Below are 13017 nucleotides of genomic sequence, written 5' to 3' on the forward strand. Positions count from 1 at the left end.
ATCTAAAACCAAGCTTCTCTCTTTACATCATCAACATTCTGATCCACATCTGGCATCAATTGAAATGAATGGCTCTCGTCTTCAGGAGGCCTCAAGTTTTGACAAGCTTCTTGGCTTGACCATTACTCCTGATCTTAAATGGAACACGTACATCAAATCTGTTGCCAAGGCTGCTGGAAAAATGGTGGGATCTTTCTATCGATCCGGTAGATATCTCACTGCTGATGCTATTTTCTATCTATATAAGAGCCAGGTACGTCCAAGGATGGAATACTGTTGCCACATCTGGGCAGGAGCTGCTAGAAAGGACTTGTCCTGCCTTGATAGAGTTCAAAATAGACTTTGTAGCCTCGTAGGAGATGTCCTTTTCTCTTCCTTGCAACCTCTATCTCACAAAAGAGATGTTGCGAGTTTGTCTCTGATGTATCGTTATTTTCATGGAAAGTGTTCGACTGAGCTTCAGTCTATGGTCCCCCCCCCCTCGCCAAACTTTCACAAGAAACACTCGTCTATCTAGCTGTAAACACTATCAATAATTCCCCCTACTCTTTATCTGTGCCTAAACCTAAACGTAGATTCCATGAACAAAGCTTTTTTCTTAGAACTGCACGCCTGTTGAATTGTCTTCCGTATTCCTGCTTTCCGGCTGACTACAATATGGTTGTCTTTAAGTCTAACGTAAATAAGTTCTTGATGAGCCGTTCCATATAAGTTATCAAATTTACCAAATTTTCATTACTAATGATTACTATATTGTCCAATTTCTACTGTACACTCTTTAACCCTTATCCTTGAGTGGCCTCTTGGCCTTGATAATGTGGTGATGCCTATGGAAAAAAAAAAAGAAAAAAAGATATTTTTGCTACACTAGCTTTATTTAATGTTAATTATTATTATTATTATTATTATTATTATTATTATTATTATTATACTTAGGAGATACTGTTTATCAGAGCATGAAGCCACTTCAGAATAAGGGTTAATTAGTCTTAGATAGATGGTGAGACAACGTGATCAGTAATGGTGGAACTTGGGCAAGATTAGGTTATTTAAGAGGATTGCTCAACAGGAACTTACCGTATATCTCGACGTATAAGACGACCCTTAAAGTTAAAAAATCATCTTTAAAAAACAATATTTCATAAGATACCGGGTGTTGCAATCTCTAACCTAGGCTAAACAAACATGGTTTCATGATTTAGCAGTCGTCTTATACAACCGATATATGATAAATTTGTGAAAATTTTCTCCAATTTTTTACCTCGTCTTATCTGACGGTTGCCTTATACTCCGAAAAATACGGTATTTACATTAGATTTGAAAATGGCCATGCTATACTGTGTTCAATGATGAATTCTTTCGAATTAGATTTCTCCAGACTGGTAAATTCCAGCTGCCTTGTGGGATTCCTCTCCTATTAAATTTCTCTTGATGATTGTTTTGTATCTCACCTTTAATCATCCACACTTTGAGCGCATAAGCCTTTACTGAAGAAAACAGTGTATTTTGTGCCTTTACTTAAGAGAACAACGTATTGGGGGCGGGGGGGCAGTTGGTGTTAAATCTACTTACATGACATAAACATCTCAGATTACATTGAATTAGTAAATCGTACATACTTGGTAAGTTGGCTTTTGGGTAAATTGTTTCGTTAGAAACCTGTTGCTACCAGTTCTTTGGATTTGTTGGAGGTGCCTCATCATACAAACATTTAACTTATGGGCAGTGTTCATGTTGACAGTTAAAGATTCTACCCCATGGGGAAATGTATTAATGTTATAGGAGACTCTTCAAACCCCTTATTACCAGCCTCCCAAAGTACATCCTATTTCTTTATCAGAAGACATACCTAGCTCTCATGGTCTGTATCCAAGTGTCCTCGTACGTTGTTGTCGTCCTCCTATACCAATTTCGATAACCTTTGCATGTGAATTTGTGTGCTCACAACAACTGTTTACCATTGATTTCTCATTGGCAGCAACCATTGGTTTTCACTGGAATTTGGGTGACAATAAGCTTCCCCAAGGTCCCAGTCCTCTTCGCACTCATTCAGCAGATGTCTGGCTAGTGCTTTCTCTCCTCAGTCTTCCATCCTCCTCAACCCTCTTCAACTCTTTGGTATGGTACCTTTGATGCCAATACCCACTTTTTTTATGTTCACTTACAATTATAGTTTTAGTTTTCTTGCTTCCATGTGGTGTTTTTTTTTGTGTTTTACCTCTGTAACAGATTCTATGATAATAAATTATTTGTTTCAGAGTGTTGTAGGTGTTTCTGTGTTTATATAAGCAGGCTGCAGTTTAGTAATGGCCTAACTGTGCTACTGATGTAGAACTCCCCGCATACTGTACACTCTATTTGATATACTGAAAATGTGCGTTTACATAATTCTATATTATTGATCGGCAGCACAGTTAGGCCATTGCACATATGCATAAAGGAACACATTACAACCAAGGCATCATCATTCTATAAACACTTGTCTAACAATCACAACCTCAACAAAGACACACAAACAAAAATAATAGCCACAGAAAGAAACCAAGGTAATCTGAGACTTAAAGAATCACTACTAATGTGGCACTATTTCCTTGTGCCACTGTTTCTAACACACTCTGCAGCATGGACGGGTGGTAATTTGTCCATGAGCGTAGAGATACAAAGAAATTCCTTCCCATAATCCCCTTGCTATCTTTCTGTCTCTTTCCTGCACGACCACCATGATGTGAGGACGCATAGACTGTCTCTCCGTAAATGAGGGGGGGGGGCCACCCCCTCCCTCAACACTAGTTAGGGTAGGTTAGTTAGCTTCGAAAAGCCTATTGTAAAAATTAATTGTAAATTGTTTTTTTTGTAATATATATTGTATCTCTAATGTAAAATAAAATAGTTAGTTATACCTTTGTATATTACAATTGTGTCGCGTGTCATTTTTCTTGTGTCTGCCATGAATGCCTTCATAAATGTCTTAAGTCGAAAGGCGGCCCTGAGGACAAAGAAATGAAGATTCCCACCAGAATGCCACCAGGGTGAAGAGATCATCTTGAGAAAGGAAAGGAGCCACACCCAAAACCAACATCTCAGGTATGATTTTCTTCTTACTACACAGACCCTAATGACTGGCCCATCTTCATGTCTTCATGAGACCGCTTTAAGACATTTACTATAACACGTCTGTCGGTCACACCCCAGTGGACCGTATGATAGTGGTATAAATGGTTGCCTTAAGACGCAGGATTGACCCTGGTTAATTACCAGACGGATCTCGTCGCATCTGTGTCGCACTGTCGCAGTATAAATGATGCACTATGACCAGAACATATTGTTTCCCAGCATGGAAATAATTTCGACCCTTAAACCCACGGCACAACCAAAAATAACGACCACTAGACGAATCGAATGAAAAAAATGGTCCACGGTCTTTAAAAACGGAAAAAAACTATTATTTCTGGCAAAATTAAAAAAAAATGGCAGACCAGTACACACGCGCACAAAAAAAAAAAAAAACGCACTCAAAAAAGAAAATTTAGAACCTGAACAAAAAATTGTCTTGCACCTACAAAAAAAAAAAAAAAAAAAAAAAAAAAAAAAAACGGTTTACAGAAGATCGATTTAAAAAAAAAGAAGAGTATTGAAAGTAACCCTTCGAAAAAAAAAAGTAAGAAATGTGTCCCACACAAAAAAAAAAAAAAAAAAACAGAGATGAGAAAAAAGTGTCTCTAGAATATGCAATATCTCTTTCTCTCTCACGCTTTCTCTCTTTCTGTCTCTCTCAAGATATATATCTATATGTGTGTATATCTATGCATCTTGTTATTACATGAAAGAAAAAGAAAAAAATCCTTCAAACACGAAGCTCGAAAAATAAATTTAAAAAAGAAAAAAAAAAGGAAAGAAAATAAAGGATACCTAACATTTTTTATCTGATCTTTATTTCAGGTTTATAAAAATATAGGACTTTTTAAAAAAATTCTTTTGACTTTGCAAGTGTTAGATTCAGATTTGAAAAAATAGAACTTTTACATTACATTTTATTCCATGAACAGTTGATGTGTTTATTTTTCAGGTTAGGTACCAATTTACGCTGAAACATAAGGGGACTTTTTGATTTGATAATGTTTTTTATTTATTTTTTTTGTCTGTTAAAAAAAGAAAAGAAGGGAAAGAAAAAATATTATCGCTAAAAATTTAGATTACATAATACGAAGTTTTCTTTGTGTGAGCGCCTTACAAAATTGATAAAAACAAGATTTTTTCTATTTTTTTTTTTAAACTCGTGGAAATGTTTAATGTCTACCTGTCACTCATTTTTTAAAACAATGGCCGCACATGGGAAAGATAAGCTAAGATGACCTCGTCATGGTGTTTGTGAGGTTGGCATCGCTCTGCCTCTATCCCCTTCTTTTTCCCCTCATTCTCTTTCTCTACTCTGGCGTTTTAATGATTGTATAGCTAAACCCCCATGGCTGATTGCAGGAGGGCATATAATAACGAATTAACTTGGAGTTTTTTTAAATTTTTCTACCAAGTTTAAAGAACAAAATTATTTATGCTTCGTTAAATTACATTAAATGATGTCTTCAATTGTTTTTTTATTAAAAATAAAAACTGAGACGATTATTCAAACAGCACTTAAAGTACTTTTTTGAAGTCTTCGAGTGTTTGGAAAAGCCAACTGTTACATGATTACGTTCATTTATGTTCATAGTTTTTCTTAAAGAAAAAATTACGCTATTACATTTCGAATATTCTCTGAATTTTTAATAATTTCTAAGGAAATATTGTTTGACTAACGAAAGAGATTTTCCTGAACTCTAGATGATTTTAAGGAAGAATTATTCGAGCAAATTCTTTAATTGAAGGTTTATTTGAAATTGGACCGTATGATAGGGGTCCCTGAAATATTGACTGAGGAGTATATACGTAAAATTGAATTAATTATTAAGAAAAAAAAAAAGATTTCCTCAGTCTAGAAAGATCTCTCTTTAATTGAAACTTTAATTTTTTCGAGCTGTTAACTATACAGAACTGGTCGTTAACTAATGTGACTCCCAGGTGTGGCGGGAGTTTATTAATTCGAAATAATCCTTGTGAGTGAGTTTAGGAAAAGAATTGCTTTTAAATGATAAAATAATTACTTTGGAAAATAAAGTTAATTAACGTGAAATGTTTCTGAATTCGAAATGACCTTGATAATGACCTATAAGAAGAAATGATTTTTAAGAATCAATTAAATAACTTTAAATGTACACTGAATTTTAAAAATAATAATTACGAAATGAAAAATTTGGGATGTTTCTGAATCTCATTGTGAAGGGTGAATTGATTCAAAATGAATTGTCTATGATCTTTTCGGAAGATTAATTTTAATAATGAACCAAATGTTTGGAATAATTTTTTAATTGTATTACGAAAAATGGGTCTATTCGAAGTTTATGACCTTTTGAGAAGATTGGTTTTTATAATAATAAATGAATTACTTTGGAAAGAAGTTAACTAACATAAATTGATTTTAACGATGAACCAAAATACTTGAAATAATTTTTAAATTTTGGAATTAAATTTTAATGATCTTTTGTAAATCAAGTTTTGAAAAAATACACATACTTTTTAAATGTACCCTGAAATTTGGGAAAAAGTTAATTATGAATGTAATAACTAAAATGCGTTTGCATTGTGTAAACAAATTCTAATTGTGACCGAGGTGCTCTGAAATGATTTTTTAAAAATGTTTTCTTTTTAAGGAAAAAAAATTGTTAACACCCTATTTCATTGATTTAATGTATACCAGGTTTCTGAATTGTTTATTTTTGGAAATTTTTTCCCCCTAATTGAGTATTCTAACTCATGAAGGCTGAGTGCCCTTCTTAATTAATTCTTTATATAATTAATAAATATTCCGTGGTGGATAGTTTTTATTGGTCGCTCGGCGGCAGACTCCTTGCTCTAACAGAATTAATTGGATTAGAACCTCTGAAGACCAAGGTTTTACTAAATCCATATAGGTCGGCGTGATGAGGTCACGTAACCCCGACTTATCTAAAATACATTATACTGGTTGCTGAAGAGAGCGTAAGTCCAGTAACTGAAGTAATAACTTGGAATACATATAGGTCGGCGTGATGAGGTCACGTAACTCCGACTTGGTTAAAATACATTATACTGGTTGCTGAAGGGAGCGTAAATCCAGTTACGAAAATAATGTTATGCAGACTAAATTAAAAAACGTATAGGTCGGCGTGATAAACTCACGTAGAATCCGGCTTAGTGAAATACGTATAGGTCGGCGTGATAAACTCACGTAGAATCCGGCTTAGTGAAATACGTATAAGTCGGCGTGATAAACTCACGTAGAATCCGGCTTAGTGAAATACGTATAGGTCGGCGTGATAAACTCACGTAGAATCCGGCTTAGTCAAATACGTATAGGTCGGCGTGATAAACTCACGTAGAATCCGGCTTAGTGAAATACGTATAGGTCGGCGTGATAAACTCACGTACAATCCGGCTTAGTGAAATACGTATAGGTCGGCGTGATAAACTCACGTAGAATCCGGCTTAGTGAAATACGTATAGGTCGGCGTGATAAACTCACGTAGAATCCGGCTTAGTCAAATACGTATAGGTCGGCGTGATAAACTCACGTACAATCCGGCTTAGTCAAATACGTATAGGTCGGCGTGATGAACTCACGTAAAATCCGGCTTTGTTAAAAAATATTATAATGGTTGCTTAAGAAAGTGTAAATCCAGTAACTGAAATCATGAGGTCATTGCCTCGATGGAGGGCGAGGATGATTACCCTCTCTGGTATTTGAAGCAGTATACCAGTCTACCAGGAGCCTGGTGGAAAAAGATAACTTGCTTCACTGAGTTCCTGATGGAACGTAGAGCATGGAGACATTGATTGCTGACGGCCGGTTGACGCACCATTCACGGAAAATTAGGGACTTCTGAAATTTATGAATACTCATAAATTTCGGATAGCATAGGGAGGGATGTGGCACTATTTCCTTGTGCCACTGTTTCTAACACACTCTGCAGCATGGACGGGTGGTAATTTGTCCATGAGCGTAGAGATACAAAGAAATTCCTTCCCATAATCCCCTTGCTATCTTTCTGTCTCTTTCCTGCACGACCACCATGATGTGAGGACGCATAGACTGTCTCTCCGTAAATGAGGGGGGGGGCCACCCCCTCCCTCAACACTAGTTAGGGTAGGTTAGTTAGCTTCGAAAAGCCTATTGTAAAAATTAATTGTAAATTGTTTTTTTTGTAATATATATTGTATCTCTAATGTAAAATAAAATAGTTAGTTATACCTTTGTATATTACAATTGTGTCGCGTGTCATTTTTCTTGTGTCTGCCATGAATGCCTTCATAAATGTCTTAAGTCGAAAGGCGGCCCTGAGGACAAAGAAATGAAGATTCCCACCAGAATGCCACCAGGGTGAAGAGATCATCTTGAGAAAGGAAAGGAGCCACACCCAAAACCAACATCTCAGGTATGATTTTCTTCTTACTACACAGACCCTAATGACTGGCCCATCTTCATGTCTTCATGAGACCGCTTTAAGACATTTACTATAACACGTCTGTCGGTCACACCCCAGTGACCGGCTGATCGTGGTATACTAATAAAAAAAAGCATAAACTCGAAATAAATAACAGAGTAGAAATAAACCGTAGTCCCTTTGTAAGGTGGTAGCTTAGTAATCGTTAAGGGTTTAGATTTGGTAGAAATTGGATTATATAAGGGAACAGTTCATCAAGAACTTGTTTACATTGGACTTGAAGGCTAACATATTGTAATCGGTCAGAAAGCAGGCCAATGAAATAGTGTTCCACATATTGGCAGTTCTAGGAAAGAAACTTTGTTCATGGAATATTCGTGTAGGCACACTAAGGTAGAGAATGGGAGCCACCTAACATCCAGCTATAAGGTACTGCTGGAGGATGGTTACCATACAATGTGATACAATGAGGTGTGTAAATATCTCCACCAGACGATTTGTAAAAAGTTGAATATCGAATGAAGCAGCAAGTATTGGGAACAGCTATAATATAAATCTCACCTGTTCGTTTATATGTATGTATGTATGTATGTATGTATGTATGTATGTATGTATGTATGTATGTCTGCCTAAAACTTTCGACAGAAGCGACGGATTTTCCCAAGATTGGTATCATTTTGAAGCTCGACATCTCAGACGAGAAATTTCGACAAGTTGGCCAAAAACATGAATTCCTTCACCCTCAACTGGCTACTTTTCTACAAGGAGGGGTCGCTTTTTTTCGCCGATATTTTCGAAAGTCATCCTTTCTTTTCTATTGACTAGTCTTAATTTAAACCTACATCACTTCCGGTTTGGTGATGAGCGCAACAGCAAAACGTTACATTTATTTTTTTTTTTTTCACGTTCTTTTCCTCCTTCGCGGTACAGGTTCAAGCCTACCTGCCTACTACCACTTTTTTTTTTTTTGATCAACACACACCTCTAAACACCCGGGAAATGCTGGGCACCCAGGCTAGTATACCAGAAAGAACAGGTGGCAATAACTATGACCATGCAAGTCCTAGAGCAATGTACCTAGAAAACGGAGCTATTAAACCTGACATAGTGATATGGGACAAGAAGGAGAAAGAAGCAACCTTTGTAGAAGTTAGTCCCCAATGTTGCTGGGTTAAACAGAGCTGATAAGAAACTGGAATCTTGGGAAGATCGCCACCATTCCAGTAATTATAGGAGCAACGAGACTCATGAAAAAGAAATTTAAAAACTACCTGGCTAATATATCCGATGAACCAAGGGCAAGAAAAATACAAACAGTTGCACTTAAAGGGGGGATTAGAATCTTAAAAAGATTTCTCGGTTGAAACGTATGCGATAAGCGGGTGAATGTCTGGCATCATCTTGCACAAACTGATAAGAAAAGTAAAAAAAGAGAGAATATAAATGTATATATTGTTACAGACCAGTATGAGGCTGAGTTGGGGTGGATGTCCCCTGGTAAGAATCTTATGACTCTAGACCAGCGCTTCACCCTACGTTGTCCGTAACACAATATAAAAAGAAAAAGAAAATAATGACAAGTAAAGTGTCGGCCACGATTTGTGACCTATTTGACACGTTGTCTGAGGTTCTCATTAGCACATTTTGTTCCGAACGATTCAAACTCAAAGCAAGAATGACACAACGCTAGAATCTTAAAACACGAATTTTATTCAGCATCCTTAAATTTAAAATCACACCGCAATAAGTTGGGGTGAGGTCGAATGATAAAAAAGAACATCATAAAAGAAAGAAAAGAAAACAAGGTGACAAACAAACAAAAATAATATAAGAGAAAATGTAGATACCATTTCCATTATTGTATGACAGTTCGGCCAAGGACAAGGAGCGGGGATATCGGGATGGGCAAATCATAATAGTCACTTAACTTTATCCAATTGGACTTTCGTGTTTCATAATGTCTCTGCGAAGTTCATAATTTTCAAGATTTTTCCTGTTTAGTTTCTTCTTGGATGGGGACGCCCGTCGACATGATGATATTTTTGTTCATTGCAACCCTCTTCTTATTCATCTTTAATATCTTCGCTGTGAACTTTCCATGATGTCTATTCTCGGCCGAAAGAATTCAACTCCTGTTTATTTCAGGGAAATCTGTTTACGCTGTGCTTTGGGCATTCCTGAGCACCACATAGCGAGTTTTTGTTTTTTTATTTTTATTTTTTTACTCATTATTCGCTCAAACGTAAACAAAACAGCCGGTCCATTTGACACCGTTCACTGCTCTCCCCAGTCTCGTTTTCCTCTCTGTTATCTTGTTTTTTTTTGTTTGTTTTTTGTTACTTCTCAATTTTTTTATATGAGCGCTATCCTTTTTCACCGTTGGCAAAACGCTCAGTTCAAAAACTGCTTTCTTTATTCGTCCGCATCGATTTCACTTTTTCTTTCTCTCCCTTTCCCTTTTCGTCAGCTTCGCATTGCATTTTCAGAGGAAGGGAGGGGTGTGTGTGTACGCCTCGAACGCTAGAGCGTTTATTTATTTGTTATTATTATTTATTTTTTTTTTTATTGAATTTAAATTCACGCCCGCTGAATGCGAGGGGAGTGCATGCTTTCATATTTATATTTGAATTTAAATTCACCGTTCGCCGTAGGCATTCCATAAGAGATAAAAAAAAAACTATTTCTTATTCCGTTATGATTATTTCTTAATTTATCAACCGATATCAACCAGCATCTCTACCAATATAACAATATATATATATATATATATATATATATATATATATATATATATATATATATATATATATATATGATTAGATAAATACTTGAAGGCTGCATAGCGTTGTTCCGTCATAAAATACGCTTAAATATATTTTATTGTATGCAGATTTCATATTTATAATTACTATAGAGCCAATTCTCTATTGCTTATTTTATGTTACCCAATATATAGTAATGCCCCACCAGGCATAACCTGGTCATAAAATACACTTAATTATATTTTAATTCATGCAGATTTCGTATTTATTATTGTAGAGCCAATATCTAATTGATCATTATATGTTACCCAATATATAGTAGTAATTTCAAAAGTTAAAAGAAAAATATGACTTAGGTGACATAAGCTAGAATCGAAACCAAAACATATTTATTAAATTTGACAAGTTTGCTAGAAATGACGTCATGACGTTAAAATTTGAGACGGTGACAAACAAGTTCAGATTTTAGTGTAATTAGATATAGATATATATATATATATATATATATATATATATATACGCAGTAGAGTCCCAAGATACAGTGGCCCTAGAATACGTTTTTTCTTTTCGAATTACGAAGTGAAATACAATTTTTTGTCCAGCCCCTGGTTACGGTATTTGCCCTGTCTTACTGTGTTATTTATGTTGTTATTTGATTATATTCATGTGTATTATATACTGTACTGTATTTTGTTACTAATTTTTAATGCCGTATCCTGGAGTTCTACTGTATATATATATATATATATATATATATATATATATATATATATATATATATATATATATATATATATATATATATATATATATATATATATGAGAGAAGTAGTTTGCTTGAAGTATTGCTGGTAAATAGACAGAGAAGTATATATATATATATATATATATATATATATACATGTAAATACATACATACATACATACATACATATATGTTAATACATATGTATGTAGATATATATATCAATATATATATATAAATATCCATATCAATATATGGTGGCTTCCTTCACTCTTGACAAACTATGGATACCCACTGTAAGGGTGCTTGCGTGTGGAATTTTTGTGGCAAGCGTTGCATAATCTCCCACCACACCTCTCCCTAATGGATATTGTTAAATACCAAAGTAAAATGAAGGTTCAGGACGACTGGAAACAATGCAGAGATAAACGGAGAGTACATACAACGCCTAAAATTCCCAAATGGTCACCCATCTGATACTAGCCAGATTCAACGTTGCTTAACTTCGGTGATCTGACGATTATTTCGTATCAATATATGCATATATACACATATGTATATGTGTATATGTATTTTTCAATGCATTTCTCTATGTAAATATATTTTCATATACATATGTATGTGTATACATACCTATACATATATATATAAATATGTATATATTCATATATATATATATATACACACATATATATATACATATATATATATATATTCATATATATACATATATATATATTCAAATATATACATACATATATATATATATATATATATATATATATATATATATATTCATATATGTCAAAAGACAATGATTTTAGCACTTTAGAGATTCACAAAATTAATTAAAATTTGGATTAAACATGTTGCAGTCAATGATTAATGGCAAATTGAAATGAATGAAAACAAATTTAATTTCTCTTTTCTCACATTGCCTCCGATGAGAAATTATTGAAGATAATATCAGCGTCTACGCTATGAATTTGATCTATTATGCTGCATACAAATTCTTTTTATTTCTTTACAGAAAATGTAATTGCTCTTTCTAGATAGACGCATTGTAAGGATTTCATATGAAAAATAATTTGTTATTTATTTTCTGGTCATAAATGAAACATATAAGGAATTGAAATGATTTTAAAAAATGATTTTAAAAAAAAAGCTTTATTTTTCTGATATCAAACTTAATCATCATATTGTAATTAATTTAAACAAGTTTCAAACCAACTCATAAGTTATTTGAACTAAGCTTTTTGATTCATAGAAATACTCATTAATGATGTAACTATAAGCTGATGATGAATTTGAATACGGTTCAACTCAACTCGATTAGTTGAACTAGGTTTTCTGGTTTAAATAATTTAGGTTTTATCATCCTGTGGTTTCACTTGCATTTGAAAGGAGTGGTTGCATTAAGATGGACGAATTGTAGCATACAATAAGTTGGGATTTTGGCAGTGGCGAGAACACCTCTATTTTAAGAGTTATTGCAAATTACGGCGTCAGTGAAAAGAAGCACTGTCATTTTCTATTTATATTACACATCAGCTCAACATATTTTTAGTAGAAACACTAACCAATTAATATAAAGAATTTAAACAAGATTTTATTCTTATGTTTTGTTTTGTTTTTTATAACGAATGTGCTATTTAATTGATATGAGATGGGAGATTGTTAATTTCAGATGACAGATGAATTACTTCCCTTGAATTTATATATAGAAAGTTAAGATTATTTGAGGCAGACATGCTAACTGCTTAGTGTATAAAGTAAATGAATCAATGAATGCCTGTGGAAATTGAAGGAAAGGTGAACATCTGTAATTACACTGTGATCAAATGTTAAACAACTTCCACAAACATTCTCTACTTCATTTCCTTGAATAGCTTGTATGCCTGCCTTAAATAGTCTCCACTTCATGTGTATTCATACAAGGGAAGTAATACTTCCGACATTAAGTTTCCTGATTCCAATGATTTAAGATTTATCATCT

General features: G+C 34.2%; 1 long non-coding RNA gene across 1 annotated transcript; it reads left to right on the plus strand.

Moving 5' to 3' along the window:
• The first annotated feature begins 4703 nt into the window (after nucleotides 1-4703).
• On the plus strand, nucleotides 4704-7290 carry LOC145292085 (uncharacterized). The gene is made up of 2 exons (XR_013869545.1): nucleotides 4704-6233; nucleotides 6675-7290. It is a non-coding gene; the product is annotated as an uncharacterized LOC145292085 (long non-coding RNA).
• Nucleotides 7291-13017: the final 5727 nt, after the last annotated feature.

The sequence above is a fragment of the Euprymna scolopes genome, chromosome 13, assembly GCF_053919585.1.
Source record: "Euprymna scolopes isolate OS-2025 chromosome 13, ASM5391958v1, whole genome shotgun sequence".
Taxonomy (NCBI): Eukaryota; Metazoa; Mollusca; class Cephalopoda; order Sepiida; family Sepiolidae; genus Euprymna; species Euprymna scolopes.